At 31.8% G+C, this 16,512-nt stretch overlaps 1 protein-coding gene across 2 annotated transcripts in view; it reads right to left on the reverse strand.

The window, feature by feature from the left end:
- The window catches only part of LOC145279627 (solute carrier organic anion transporter family member 4A1-like), a 286,183-nt gene that overhangs the window by 55,697 nt on the left and 213,974 nt on the right, over positions 1–16,512 (reverse strand). The window lies entirely within an intron of this gene.

Raw genomic sequence — 16,512 nt, forward strand, 5'->3', positions numbered from 1 at the left:
AATGCCGCAAGATTGTGTTAAGGTGTATTTGACTTGTGAGAATTATATTATTAAAAATATAATTAGTTTATTGCAATTAGAGTTTATATTTTTAATATTACACATAATTACTTTTTATCCACAGTGTAATTTTATTTTAGTTCGTGGCTAACATTAGGGTTAGAGTTTCATTGAACGTCGACATCTACTCTTTCCAACAATTTTCAAAATAACTCGAGTGTTGGGTGTTGGTTTTTATTGTTCTTGCTTATCTATGACAATCTATTGCGCCGCTTTGCTTTAGGAAAATTTTCCGTTAGTTTCAATGGACATATTAAGAATTTCTAGTATTTATTTAATTTGTAAAATATTTTATGTAAGAGTAATCAATTTATTGGTTGGATTTGTTTCACTGTTTCAGCCTCTGTATCTTTTGAGCTTCATAAAACGCGTTGCTCAAGAGTTCATTGAGATTTGGCTGTTCAGCTGAACTCAACCGAGGCTTTATTGTTCAATAAACGCAATATATTATTTCATTTAGTTTTTATTTAATTGGTTTTGTTCATCTTCTCACCGACAATAACATATCGCGTTTTCATATAGGATTAGGCTTCCGGAAGATGTATTTCTTTTTATTCATGTGAAAAATCTGTTCTTCTCGTACACATCATGTATTATCGAAGAATACAAAGTGGATCTCATGGATATTTACACTTTTTCTCTCATTTTGCCTTTAGTCAGATTATTTTCTCCATAATTTCTACACGAATCTTTCTATCTACATAAATATCTGGCATTTGAAACACCACAACGAGGTAAGTGCGTAAAGTTCAACTTTTTTTTAAACAATAGCGATTCCTCTAGGGAATGTTCATGAGCTGAATGTAACTACACATGTGTTTGTCAGAGTCACGCCATTCTTTTAAATGGCGATTTTTGCATGTCCAATCTCACCTTAACCACGCAGTGCCATTTCAATTTCTTCCATTGCAAAGCTCCTTCCCTCGCTGCGTGTGCTTCTATTACAAGTCTTTCACTTTTTATGTACATTGGGAATTATGAGATGCCCCTCTTTTTATGCTATTATCTCGTCTACTAAGAGGTTTTAGTTTAATTTTAATGGAAATTGACCTAGACACGACATGAAGTAACTTGATGTAAGGAGATAAAATACCACTTCATGGTCCAAACTAGCAACGATATACGCAATATGGACAAACTAGCTTAGAAAACAACAATTCTTCTCCCTTAGTCAGAAATGTGAATGTAGGACACAATAAGAGAAGTAATAATTACGATGATACAAAAGGTAAAGTTAAAGTCAATTTTCCCCTCTCCATAAACACCCGCTCGTTTTAGACTTGATCTGCTGGTAACGTTAAAAGGTAAAAAGGCAACAAATTTACATTCATCCATGTGGATCATTTTAGTTCCTTCTTTTGAAATTAATTTCTGTGTTAAATCTGATCATTTAGAAAGAATGCAGTTGAGTTCCTTTTTCTTAACAAGTCATGTATATCATCTCTTTAGACCTGTGTTTCGCCATCACTTAGCACAGGTCCGCCATCGAAAATTCAACAAAGGGCGTTTGTTATGGTAGGTTGAAAAGAGTGTACTCTATCGATATATTCAAGATTAAAAATCCCGTCCACTCCTAGTCTATCCGTATCCAACACAATATTCGACGATTTAATAGCGGTCAAATTTATATCATCTTAGTTCGACTGACGACCAGTCATCGCCTATTTGATAAATTGTGCTGATTGTAACAAGTAACATTTGGATTGCACAGTTCAAATGGGACATATAGATGCTAGGATTTGAGACGACCAGATAGATAGGTAGATATAACATTGAGAGATATGCAGATAGTTAGAGAGATATACAGATAGGTAGAGAGATATAGATAGAGATATATAAATAGAGAAAAATAGACAGATTTAGATAGATAGAGGGGTATAGATAAATAGATAGATAGAGATATAGATAGATAGTAATAGATAGATACAGATAGATAGATGGATACAAATTCCAGACATGCGTGTTAGAAATAATATTCCTGAAATATGCCCAACCATTAAACACGAATTGGAAGCTAAAAAAGTTAAACGTTCTATTCGATTTATCTGTTCAACTGAAGTTAATTATGGACAGCAAAAAATCCATTATTGTAATTATTTTTGAAAATTACCAAGAGCTAAAAAAACCCCCAAAAAACAAAACAAATAAAATATCCAAAATATAAAAAAAATTGCTATCTTCCGGTAAAAATAACACACACAAAAATAAAGTAAAGATTCTTTAAAGGAATAATGTTAAGTCCTTTTTTCTTTGTTAAATTAAAATAGTTTTTCTAAGAAATTATTCCCGATGGTCTAATTCTATTCAAAATTTACAAATAAGAACGAGCTTCTCCCTAAAATGCCCAGGTGTGTCTCAAATGCTTTTCAACGTTTCAATTTTTATTAAAGTCCACAAGAATCCCATAAAGTTTCACATAAATGAAATCAAAAACAGTCAAAATTTCAATCTAAAATTTAATCAAATATTTCCAATTCATCATGGATTCCAATTGAAACAAATTATGAAGGTCTTTTTCTTTTCAAACATTAAATCTAAAAAGAAAATCCTTAAGGGCAATTTTCTCTTCAGCATTCAAACCAAATCTTTAATCTAAACCAACTATTTCACCAGGAGTCCTTGCTGATCAATAATGATACGGTTTAAACTATTTGATTGTAGAAATATTACTTTACTAGCAAGACCCGTGGAAATTACACGGAATGAGAAATATATTTAATGAACAAATGTGTTTTGATACGCTGATATTTTTTGGATAGCACAAAAATTAGTTTTTTAGACAGAAAAACTAATAATAAAAAGCAAATATGAGTTTATTAACATTTCTATGAAAATACTATCCATTGTATCTTAAATATAGAACTGACTCAAATGCGATTAATTAATAATAACTAATAAATATTTAGAAAGTAATATAGTGTTACATAGAATACAAATTATAAAATCACATTGTAAGAGAACATTTTACTTGGTTTGCCTTGTTTCTTTCCAACGTTCCCTGTATTGCATTACATTTCACTGATGTTTTTCTTCGATGAAAAACTCCCGCACATCAAAATTACATGTTCTTTTCTCACGCTATTACAACAGTGATCATATATTCTCATAATAATATTCGAAAACGAGGCTACATCAAAGAGAGGTCAGTCTCATATACTTATTTAGGGTTGTCAGATTGGCCTTTACAAGGGCAAATTTGGCCTTTTTTAAAGCGTAACGTACAGATTAAATGAAGAAGGACCAAGAATATTATATAGATAATGTTTATAACCGCAACTGCTTGACGCCTTTTAAAAGTATTGGAAAAGTTTTACTAAAAGAAAAAAAAGAGACCCAACGCCATCGGATTTAAAAGATCAAGACATACGTGCAAGAATAAGACGAGAGTTATGTTTTCGGTGGAGTAGTTTTTCCACTCATCGGTCACGACATAACTTTAAATTTATTCAATTTAGAACTCTTTAGATCAAAGTTAAAAGAAAAGAGGTAAAAGTGACTTTTAGCAAAAACTTATGTTCTGTTCTTCATAAATTATTTATAGAAATCAATACGAGGTATCTTAAACGTCAATATTAAAGAATTCAATAATAATGTTTGAGAAAGAGAGCTTACATCGAAATATTATATGTATATAACACCGTGCAATATTTGATTCCATACAATACGTTGGTAGATTTTAACCGATATTATTGAATTATTTATATTATCGTTTTATATATCTTTGCCATTGCTTTCAATAATCGAAATCAAAAATGTTCCTAGAGTAGGCTATACATTTAGTATAATTCACACAGAAAGAAATTCTTGAATTTTCACGATTAAAAGATTAAATTCTCATAAATATTAGAGTTCCAGATGTAATGCCTATATTTAAAATTCTACCCTAATAAAGAGGATTGCAACTTGCATTGTTATGATAATTGAACTTATGCATTCTTGGCCTGAAATTTTCATCTCTCTGTTACAGATATTGACTGTGTGAAACTCTAAGAAAGCAATCCCTGTCATGGGCATGCGTCAGAAGTAGAGATGCGCCATTAAATTCCGGGCAAAAGTATATTGAGAATGGTGGTGACTATGTAGAAAAATATGTTCTGGAGCACAAAAGGTCGCTCGATTTAATTGTATTACACTCGTCTTTGTAACTCTTCAACTTTTCGAGTAAAAAGATAGACAGCTTTAGTTTTGAAACGACCCTCGTATAACAAAGTATGCTCCAGGCGCCCATGCACAGCCATCGTTCATCGCTGGCAAAAGTGCATTGTGAATGGTGGTAATCATTTTAAAAAAATCTGGAGCACAGAAAGTCGCTCGTTTTACTAGTAACACTCCCGTCTTCGTAGTTCTGTAACTTTTTGAGAGAAAAAAAGGAGGTTTTACTTTTAGAACGACCCTCGTATTTAGACGACAGCAATTTGGAAATCTCAAATTCAAACGAGTTGATTAGATTTGTCGGCCATATTTGCCTCTGTGTAGTCTGTGATTTAAATCAACTAAAAGCGTTCTGCGTAATCGTAGTCATCCATTGCCCAAGTTCATGCGACAAAATTGAATTATTTGAAATAAAGAGACCCGTTAATCCAACTAAAAAGCTGACCCCCACCCGCTTGCATTAGACTTGGTTTGATTTGAAATCTGTGCTGATTAATCGGATTATGGTCCACGTAAATCCGAATAAGATTATTCGAGAAAGACGGCAGCAAATTTGGAATGCAGATCTGTAAGCGCTAGAGGTATACGTGTGTACGCGCGCGCGTGTGTGTGTATTTGGTGAGTGTGGGAAAATTAGAAAAATACAATCCAGTAAATAAAGAATGAATTGCGTGTGTCTACAAAGACTCAGAATACAAATTCACTTTCTTCGTAAAACTTTATTCGTCTGATATGAATAAACACACGTTTACAACTACATAAAGTACGAGTCTAAAACTTAACAGGGATAGGCATACTATATGAGTGTTGAGACAAATACATATAAGCGGAGAGTGTTATTTCACATCATTTCTTGAGAAGTTTTGTTTTTTACTTAACTCCGTGACTGATGAATCTTTCTGGAATAAAGACAAGCCAGATTCTCTCTTATATATATATATATATATATATATATATATATATATATATATATATATATATATATATATATATATATATATATATATATATATATGACTATCAAATTACCAAAGTTTAATAATGACATTGTAAGGGAGCGTTCAGTATTTATGCATGGTCGGCGTAATGGGTAAATGTTAAAAGTAGAAATAAAAAGATAAACGCTGACGGTGCGATCGGTATTGTGAAACTAATCTAAGAAAAGTTCCCGATCTCTTCTGGGAGCATACACTAGATATTTTAACGAGAGTGAAATCTTCTCAAACAATGACTATTTTTTAAAAGTGATTCTTCTCTGAAATATAGGAATTTACGATATGAATAAAATTGACTGATAATATCCGAAAAACATGCCGCAGGTATTGGCAGGTAGTGTGACCGAATTGAATTTATGTGGCGTCTGTGTTTTTATTGTAATAATTTTCTTTTCTAGACAGGAAAATCGTTTCTATTTTATTAATTATAGAGATAATATACACTATATAATGCAATAATATACAATATATATATAATTAAATAATAATTCTTTTACACCGACTTACGCAATAATCAGAGTAAGATGACAATATTCTTCCAAAAAACCTGAATTATTAAAATAAAGCTCATACCTAGCAGATACGTCCCGAAATCCATAATGCTTTGCTAAAGTATTAATGAAATATCTTATATAAAGGAGCTTTGCCGTAAAGTACAACTATATGTCTTGGTAATAATAAAACTTTACTAAATACTCAAATCAATAAGGAAAAATCTGTTAATAGCATGGCATTTTGAAGCCTAATGCTTTTCATTGTATACGTTTGCTCTATATTTTAAATTCACTTACTGCAATTTTTTACTATACTTTTTTAATATCTTTTAACTCTATTTTGTATGTATTTTTTATATACATCCATTTTTTTTATATACATCCAAATTAAAACTATGTAAACTGCGATCACAAAAGAATGACAAAATCCTCGCTAGAACAACAAAGAAACAAGTGCGCGCGCTCATTGGCTACAATAAGTGAATGTCTGAATAACTAAGAATTTGATTAGCTGACTAACAAACCAAGTACCACAGGGATATATAAAAACATGAAGCAACATCAATTTCATCGAATCCTCACGAGAATGAAACGCAGAAAATTATGTGCAGCTTAATTGCCATATTTGCTTGGCAATAGCTGTTATTTCAGTCAATATGTTTGAGGTTTATATGATTGTTGATATAATGGTTATATATATTGAAATGATAACAAAATGTGCCTTAGATTTCGCGCATAGATATTAAGTGCGATAGTCGAGTTATTAGTTATCAATATAACAAGTCTTCACTGAAACTATGGTTAACTATCTAAAATGAGTTTGGAGAAAAAAAAACCCCAATAAAAATACAAATAGCTAAATAAATATCAGAATATGGTTAGCTGTCAGCTCTGGAAGCGTTAATTATAAATACACACTAATATATCCAAGTTTCTTCCTTTTTTTGCGTTGGCAGGTGTTCTCACGCACGTGCGAATAGAGAAATCGGCTACCGAAATTTTGTCACTATTTGGCGCTGAAAAGTCAATTACGATTCCAGCTATGAAAACAAATTCGGGTCATTTATTGCAAAACACGAGAGATGATGACAACTGATTCTCATCTCGAAAATTAGTCGGATAATAAACAAAGCAGCGCTTGTTCCAATTCAGTTTATTAAGATCTATCTTTTCTTCTTGCTAGATGTACAGTCGGTTGGTTGATCGGTCCGGAAAGGCAATTTCATTGTTAAACGCGCAGATTACATGGACACATCCTAAGAATATTCGATCTTTTCTGATAGTTCTTTAAGTACTTCTACCGCGTCAAAAAGTATCTTACTTTCGATGCAATTTTTTTCCTATACTAGAGCCAAATATGTCCTAAGGTGGAGCACTTGCAACATCCGAAAAGGAGTTGCTAAGCGTACAATTTTCTACCTTGACAGGGTAAAAACTATCTTCGAAAACAAGTAGGTGAGGACCTTTTCGCCTCCCTACTTCATATTTCTTACAGAAAAGACGTTGCGAGTCTATAGAATTATTTTCATGTCAGGTGCTCGACTAAGCTTCAATCTATGACCCCTTTCTGAAAAACAGTCGAAACTGACACTTGTCTAGCTACAACAACTTCCAATAATTTTCATTACTTTATCAGTGCCTTAAACTAAACGAAATTTCCATGAGTAAATTTTCTTCATCATAAATGTCTGTCTGTTGTACACATAGCTGCTTCCTAGCTGACCCCAACATTATTATTTTCAAGTCTAATGCAATAAGTTATTGTGGAGTCACCCTCTTAAATATTAAAACCCTCCTCAAGTACCATCATAACCAATCATCACAGTATTGTCACACAGTTTTGCCGACATTACTTAAATCTTATCCTCAAATGGCCCAGGCCTTTATAAGCGGTGTCTATCTAATAAAAAAAAATATATATATATATATATTGGCTATCTAATAAAAAAAAAATGCCAGTCCGAATGTTCCTGATTTCGATTTACGGAACAGACCAGATGTGATTAAACCATCGCCAAATAATCAATTAGTACTAACATTAAATGGAATAATGAACAGCTGCTGACATAGTCTTGCACTCGCATTATGAGCATTGTTTTCTTTTTTTCACATTTTTTTCGCAACTTTAAAATCAAAACTGCTTAGACTATTTCCGGCCTGTTCTGTAAATTACAATAAAAATTAAACATTCGTGTTGATATAAGTTCTGTTCCATGGAAGCACCTTCTATCTTACAATTGCTCATGTATTAGAGAAACTAATAAAGGTAACCATTTCTTTTTGGAAATTGATTAGGTAACCTTCTTTTTGGTTGAATCACAGCAGAATTAAAAAGATACGTATTAGATGAAATGTCCAGCCAATGACGTCATAATTCCAATAATTATAATCATGCAAATTACGCCCCCCAATACTGTTATCTGTTGAAAATTGATTTCCTTAAATCCTGTAATAGTTAAAAATATATAAACGTATGCACATACCTAACTTTATATAGATATATGAGATAGAATATAAAATGAAACATATTTTCATGGAATAATGGATACTACGACACTAGAACGACACTAGTAGCAACAACAAGCATATCAAAACTCAGCCAAAATATTTCGGTCTATTCGTTCGACCATACTCATTTGTTATAAATAAACTTTATTAAACAGAACTCAACCTTTTATACAATGAGCATGGAAGATAATCCAAGGATAGAGGCCGATATAAAATGGGGTGGGGAAATATCGACGTTATATGTAGTGAGAGAAAGAAGATAGTGGGGGGGGGCGGCAAGTAGAGAGAATGAGCCAGTTATATGTAGAAGGAATGGGTGGAAAATAAACCACTACGAAGGGGATGATTGGAAGTTCTAAAAGAATAAATGTTGAGTTCTGTTCAATAAAGCTTATTTATAACAAATGAATATGGTCGAATGAATCGACCGAAAGATCTTGATCCAGCTTTCATGATTATGTTTGTGTTTTTGTATTTTCTCGTGTTATCCACCATTTAATGAACTTGTATTGCAAATATAAATATGAGAGAGAGAGAGAGAGAGAGAGAGAGAGAGTGTGTGTGCGTGTGAGATAGATAGATAGATAAATAGAGAGAGAGAAAGAGAAAGAGATAGAAAGAAATAGAGAGTGCGTGCGTGTGAGATAGATAGACAGAGAGATAGATAGAGAGAGAGAATGTGTGTGTGTGTGTGAGAGAGAGAGAGAGAGAGAGAGAGAGAGAGAGAGAGAGAGAGAGAGATACCTCCGACTTCTGAAAATGCGATATTATATTTCAATTAATGCATATCAAGCCCGAATTAAGTGTCGCCACTTTTGTATTCGAAGGGTTTAATTACATTTGCTATGACAAACAGAAGGAAAATGAATTAGCGATAATCAAATATATAATGGACTTAATTTTGTACAACCCTGCACTTACATTATTCATATCAATCTCTTCTTCATACACGTGTATGTGTGTATAGTTCACTTAGAATACGTAAACAAGAATGAAATATACAGAGACATAGTGATTCGCTGCATCCCTGACCAGTTTTAAACCGCTATTTTGAGATGACAGTGGTTAACGACACGAACTGGCGACATGGTGGTGTCGAGTTCGAATTTCAGTTTTTCCATAGTCAATTTTCATTTACGTATGTTGAAAGCCTCCATGTGCTTCATCCTGTAAATATTCGATTCGATAAACCCGCATTTTAATGGCCTGAAAATAATGCGATGAAAAATTATGTATGTACGCTAAATATTGTTCTATATTGTTATTTTTGTCAAATATAGGTAAATGAAGAGCTTAATCGCAAACTTCCGTTTGCATGAAAGCGCCATTGTTTCTTTTTCTAGCGATTATTTTAGCGTATGTACATATGTCAAGCGTGTTCTTCAGATTATGAACATTAGACTAAGTAGATTTTCACTCAAAATGATTCCCCATTCATTAATATTTAACAAAAAACAACAGCAAAAAACCCTCCAGAAAACAAAAAACAAAACAAAAACAAAAACAAAACAAACAAACAAACAAGATAAATTAATGTTTATCGCATTATATTTAGACCACTAAACTGCAGTTTTACTCCCAGATTCTTTCGGGAACAAATCTAGGAAACCAATGCCAACAACAGAATCGTTCTAGTTCATATGAATTGAATTTTTAATTTAGTTTTCTGAGACTTCTTCTTATCGGAATGGAAATTTTAGGTATTAGACGACCTTCGGGCAAGGGAAGGGTTAATGAGTCTTGATCTTTCTATATTTCTCTTTTACTTACCTAAAATATTTGCCAACTCATATATCAAGTACGCTCAACACAGTGTAGAGTATAATCACTTGTTCATCTCAGATTAATTCTTCTCTGCCAATAAATACATTTCACATTTCTTATAACAGATGCAACAATTAATGGCAAGACACCAACGGACAATAAACTCCATTTATTTTGTTCTGTGTTTTTTCCATGCTAGTTTACCATCCTGTATTATATATATATATATATATATATATATATATATATATATATATATATATATATATATATATATATATATATGTATAATATTATATAAAATATTGCATATATAATATTGAATCACCGCACTAAATGAACTGATCCTGTTATTGATTAATCAAACTGATTGTTATTTCTCTCTCATAAAATTATGTTTTCATTGAATAATAGCTGAGCTTCTCTCAAACAAAACCTGGTCGACGAATACTTAATAGTTTTCTTTCTTTTTGTTTCATAGTGTTGTTTTTGGTGAGGTGCGTCTACTTTTTAAAGTGGTCAAATCACCAGGTTATCTGATTTTCGCACTTACGCGATTGTAATAATTTCTTTTATATTAATTTTGACATTCTACTTATATCGATTTTGTTTAGTTTTTATTATTTATTTATTTTTCTTATTTCGTAGGCATATATGCTTACTCTCAAGTTAAGGTTATATTATGTCTACAGTTTGTTGATATTTCGTTTGTCTAGTTTAGTAAGTGTGAAGGATTTTTGAACATTCAAAATTTCAACCATTACATTAAAACAATCTGCACGAGGGTTTACAAATTTATGAAACTGTAGAAGCAAAATAATAACTAATTGCAAACACAAAATTAGATCCACATTAGGATAACTAGATACAGAACAAATTGATAAAATAAATAAATAAGCTAAATTAATATGTAAAGTTATATCAAATATATAGAAAAAAAATCTTCCATCACGCACGTTCTAAAACAAGGTCATCAATGTATAATACGTAAAATGTATGTATATTCTTTCTCTCTCTCTCTCTCTCTTTCTCTCTCTCTCTCTTACAGAAAGTTGTTAGATGAGACACGTCATTGGTACCGTCGGTTTCAAGCCCGATAATTAGGACCATCTAAAATATACTTACCAAGCTCTCTTCAGCCAATATTCGTCTATTTTATAACCGGAAGTGTGAAATATATATACCTCGCGAGTTCACGTTGAACTCTCGTTTTGTTAAATTCCCTCTCCCCTATTTTTATCGGATGGTGATGATTTCATTAACTTTAAAATTCGAATTATTTAAATTTAAAATCTAATTTCGATTGAAAATTTATTTTATATATTAATTTTTTTTTCCAATATATAAATCGATTTTTATTTGAAACCAATTTAATTTAAAAATCTATTTTTTTTTTAAATATATAAAAACCTTAAAATTTATATTTCATATATTTTAATTGAGCACTCCGCTGGATTTCTTTTTCCAAAAAAACTAATCATAATCACACACACACACACACACACACACACACACACACACACACACACACACACACACACACATATATGTGTGTGTGTGTGTGTGTGTGAGAGAGAGAGGGAGAAAGAGAGAGAGAGTGAGGTGAGTTTAATAACAGTACAGTAATGAGACCTAACCAAGTTTCTTTTTCTAATAACTCAACATCAATCATTTGTAAACAGAATCGCTTGACATAATTTTTACATTGAAAAATTTCATTTTTCAAACGCAAAGGAAGCAGAGGCTGAGGGTTAAATTTATTTCTTTAACAAAAAACGATCATTTTTTTCTTCTCGATCATAAATTTTAAACAAAGGTGCTGTGCTGACAATTTTCGGTCGCTCAGTTTCGTTTCAACTTTTTTGATCACTGCGTTTTCCATACTTTATTAGTAATTATATTCAACAATAATCCACGCGACGGAATATTCTATGTTAGTTATCATAAATAGACAAGCGACAAGTTAACATAATTTCAATCTAATTAAATTGGCTGAATGTGATCATACGAAAAGGTAAACTGGAAAATATCCGGCTTTGATGATGGTCAATTATTAATCTATGGAGAATGGTATTATAGATATCACAACAATAAACTTGAATTTGTATTAGCGTTAACCGGGGTTCTAGCTAAGAATAAAGAGGTATTAGGAATCAAAGCATCTACCAGAGCTCTATAGAGAGAAGAAATAGCGCAAAGGACTGTATGTACCAATGTTAGATGTTATATCATAAAGACAATCATCGTGAAAGACAGAAAGTTTTTTTTTTTAATTTTTCATCCGTTCATGAGTGGCATAAGAAGAGTTTTGGCTGTTTGTTTTAAACCATAGCAATTCATTTTGAACTATTTAACATTGAAACAAAATACATATTGTTAAAATTAAAAAAAAATACATATAGCTTGGGTTTACTGCAATCCCTAACTCTATTAGTCCGAAATTGAACTGAATGGACGGGACAGGAATCTCTCTCAACATGAAGACAAAAATGCAAACTAAGACAAATATCACGCACGAAATCTGCGAAGACATAAGTGGTATAATTAAAATGAGCCACCACTTATGCTGTAAAATTTATTTTTCTACATAGTCACGACCATTATCAATGCAATATTGCCAGCAATGAACGACGACTGTGTATGGGCGTCCGTAACGCACTTTATCATACGAGTTTCGTTCTAAAAGTAAAGTCTCCTATATTTTAACTCAAAATGTTGAAGAGCTACGAAGACGAGCGTGGTACCATTATAACCAGCAACCTTTTGTGCTCTGAAATTTATTTTTCTACATAGTCACTTCTATTCACAACACATTTTTGCTAGGAATTCAATGATGCATATCTGCTTCTGACACACGTCCATGAAAAGGGGTTCTTTCTTTGAGCTTCACACCGTCAATATCTGCAACAATGAGATGAAAATTTAAGTACATGAATGCATAATTTCAGTAATCATAACAATGCAATTTAAAAACCTATCTGATCGAATTGGGCGGAGTTAAAAACAGGAGTCATTACTTTGGCAACGACCCTCGTATATTCATGTACATCCGAAATAGCTTATTTGAAATCTGAATGATTTATGTTACGTCTGATGTTCATAATGAAGTCAGTTGACAGTCAGCCATTGAAAAATTGTTTAATTTCCGATTCTCTTTCAATTGACTTTTAGCCCAAAGCTTATTTTCTTGAAAAACAAACAAAAACAATAGAAGAAAAACATTACAGTATTAAGCCCCAACCCAACGCCACACACATCATCGAGGCAAGCACACAATTACGAGTCGGTGATAGACTGTTGTCCTGAAAAAAAAATTGAATGTTTCAAATTTGTCTTTTATGAGGTTGGGGAAAACGATTAAAAAAAAAACTCTTTGAGTTATTGGCGTTAATTCACGCGCAAACACTGTGCATTGGTATTATTTGTTTATTGTAATAAGAATAACGAGTAAATATTTTGGTATCTTAAGAGAAGTCGATAAGAAGGAAAGAGATGCGTTTCGTAACAATCAAACCAAAGAAAATTGCATCAACCCAATATGAATGAGAAGAAGAAAATTTGCGTATGTCACGTGATAAGCAGACTCTAATTACGCGGGAAATATAGTCCATATTTTTGTAATGACGTTTATTTTAAAACATTAATTAAAATGAATCAAAGTATTTATTGTTTGATATTAAATGGCATTTAAAATGTTACTTGGTTAGAATTTAAAAATAAAACTACATCAACTATAAGCCGGTTCATATATACTCCTATAATTCTTTTGTGTATTGATATTCATATTAAAAACTCTTTTTTCTATTTAATTGAAAAGAAAATACAACTTTGTTATATATGGGTCGTGGAATAGCATTCACCTGCAAAAGATCTAGCTAATTTGCATATTTTTTAAAACATTCATTTTAAATAATTCTCTATTAGTTTTTTTTTTCGGTTTTCTTTTGGAATGATCATCTTTAGTTAACTATTACGTGTAATTATATTCATGCAGATATTCTTCATGATTTATAGTTGCGTAATATTTGCGTAAAAAGGTTATAGCAAACACAAACCTCTTTCTATAAATATTTATGCATGCGTATATATATTTGTTTAAAAATTTAGCCTCCCAAATTCTCTTTGTCAGTTTTTGGTCTACAAACATGAAACTTAATATATAGAGTATTCGAACCCATGCGAAACTATATGAGTTTTAGAGGGAGAAAATCGGTGCAAAAGTACGAAAATTAAAAAAAATGTAATTTGCCAGGTGAAGGTCAAATTACGACATTACGAATATGCACGTGTAACGTAATAGATATTGGTTCATGTTTTAATTTTTAGCCTTGCAGCAAACATGTCTTCATAACCAGGCATTAACGTAAAAGGAAAAAGTAAATAATAAGCTAAACGCTTTGATTTCTATTCTCGGTGATGGCACACGAGTCATTAAAAAAAAACGTTTTAAAGCATTACTATATATCGGATCCAATAAAATATAATAATAAATACGAAATCTGCATTAATCAAAATGTCATATTTAAGCGTATTTTACGACCGGGCAATAACGGGCAGCCTGCTAGTTAGTGTATAAATTACACAGTAAAAAATGAACACGTATATCTATATCTATTGACAAATTCTATTCATATGAATTTAGCTGTGTATATATTTATATAGTTGTATGCACATCATACATTCCTAAACTAATTAAATTATATGATTTAAAATACATGTCATAAGCGTTAAGATTAGTAATAAGGGATATATTTACTTTCATTTAGTTTTCTGCAAAAGAAGTAAGGACGGCGTGAAAAGTCTAGATACCTTGATCTTTATGAAATTTTAACAATAAGTATTTGACGTCAAATACTTCTAGTTTACGTTTAATTTGATCCATAGTTATTAGATGAGAATTACGCAAGATTCTCTAAACTTCTGTTTCCTCTTGCATTTATTATACGTAAGCCTGTAATTTTTAAGATTTCATACCGTGAAATCATGCATTTTGATTAAAACTAGAATAAGGATTCTAGATACAATATTCGGTATCATTATATCTTGATTTTAATCCTTGTTATAGAAATACAATTGCATCCGATTAATGTTAAATAAAAGCAATCAATGTATTATTATCAGTTATATTGACACGTGAAGTACACACCCACACGTGAAGATGCCCCCGCTCCTTTAAGAAACTCGTTTCTTATCGTTGGGCACTTTCGGTTGAATTAAAGTCGGTCAATTTAGCTATTATGCGCAGGTCATCATATAATAATTAGATCACTCTAACAGACGTTAAAAAGCATTTAAAAATAAATGTTTAAATTCAACAGCATTTCTCGTGGTTAACAGTAGCCAGAGAGGCCTTCTGTCGCCGGGTTCGAATCCATCGACTGGTGTTAATCGTGGCACCCTGCACTGATGATTCCCGAAAGAATGAAACACTAGTGTTTGTAGGCATTTAATAATTATCATAGTAAATAATTGATGTATAATTACGATTAAAAAATATGAAATAGAACAATGCCGGGGAACATAAATAAAGAACGAGGGGAAATATTACACGGGGAAAGAATCAAATAGAAACCATATTAAGTCCGAAAAGCTTTTCTTTTTGCTTACAAAGAGAAGGTCTAAAAAACTTAATATAAATGGCTTCTAGAATTTTCAAATGAAATGAGTGTGACTTGCTGAGAATGAGGAACAAGTCAACACTAAGCCTGAAAGCACAAACACGGCTATTTATTAGGTGTTCATAGATGGCTGAACCGTATGTTTTATTTAAAACATCTGATGGTGAAAAATTCGCATGGCGAATTTTAGCTGGAATGTGTTATTTCATGCGAGAATCCAATATGTGCAACGTCCGCCCAACGTATTGCGAACCGCAATACATTTTTATATATAAATAAATATTAGAGTTATCATGATGGTAGAGGGGAAAGACGTCTTTTTCGGATTGATGATAGCATAGGTCTTGTAGAAAAAACAACACGGGGATTCGATGCAAACTAACACTGTCAAACAGCCAGTGATATTTATTTGGCGAATCTGTCACTTACATTACCTAGCCAAAGCGGCGGAGGTAAATTTGTCTACTGTAGTTTCTATGACATTATAAAAATGAGAAACTTTACTTTTTATTGTGAATTCCACAATGTCTAAAGGATGCCCATTGTTACAAAGGGTCATTGTAATGAATTTAATCTCATCATCCAGATAGGAATGTTAAGAATGAAAAAATATACCACCAAAACAGAAATCGATGAAAATACTTAAAATAACTTTAGATTCTCTTAACATGCACATATATATTTTTGTATAGCAAATGAAATAAATAAATAAATATAATGGTCCATTTTTTTTAATTTTCCGCATTTAACCTTATATATAATTTTTATTTGTTTTACATAATCATTAATATGACGTTACACATTCATGAACATGTTTCGGTAATTACGAACTAAGCTTTTGTATAAGTAATATCGCCTAAAGAGGTCTCTTGTTACTAATGACTGGTTGACCGAAACATGCACATGAATATGTAGCGACAT

This window comes from Euprymna scolopes, chromosome 7 (genome assembly GCF_053919585.1).
Source record: "Euprymna scolopes isolate OS-2025 chromosome 7, ASM5391958v1, whole genome shotgun sequence".
Taxonomy (NCBI): Eukaryota; Metazoa; Mollusca; class Cephalopoda; order Sepiida; family Sepiolidae; genus Euprymna; species Euprymna scolopes.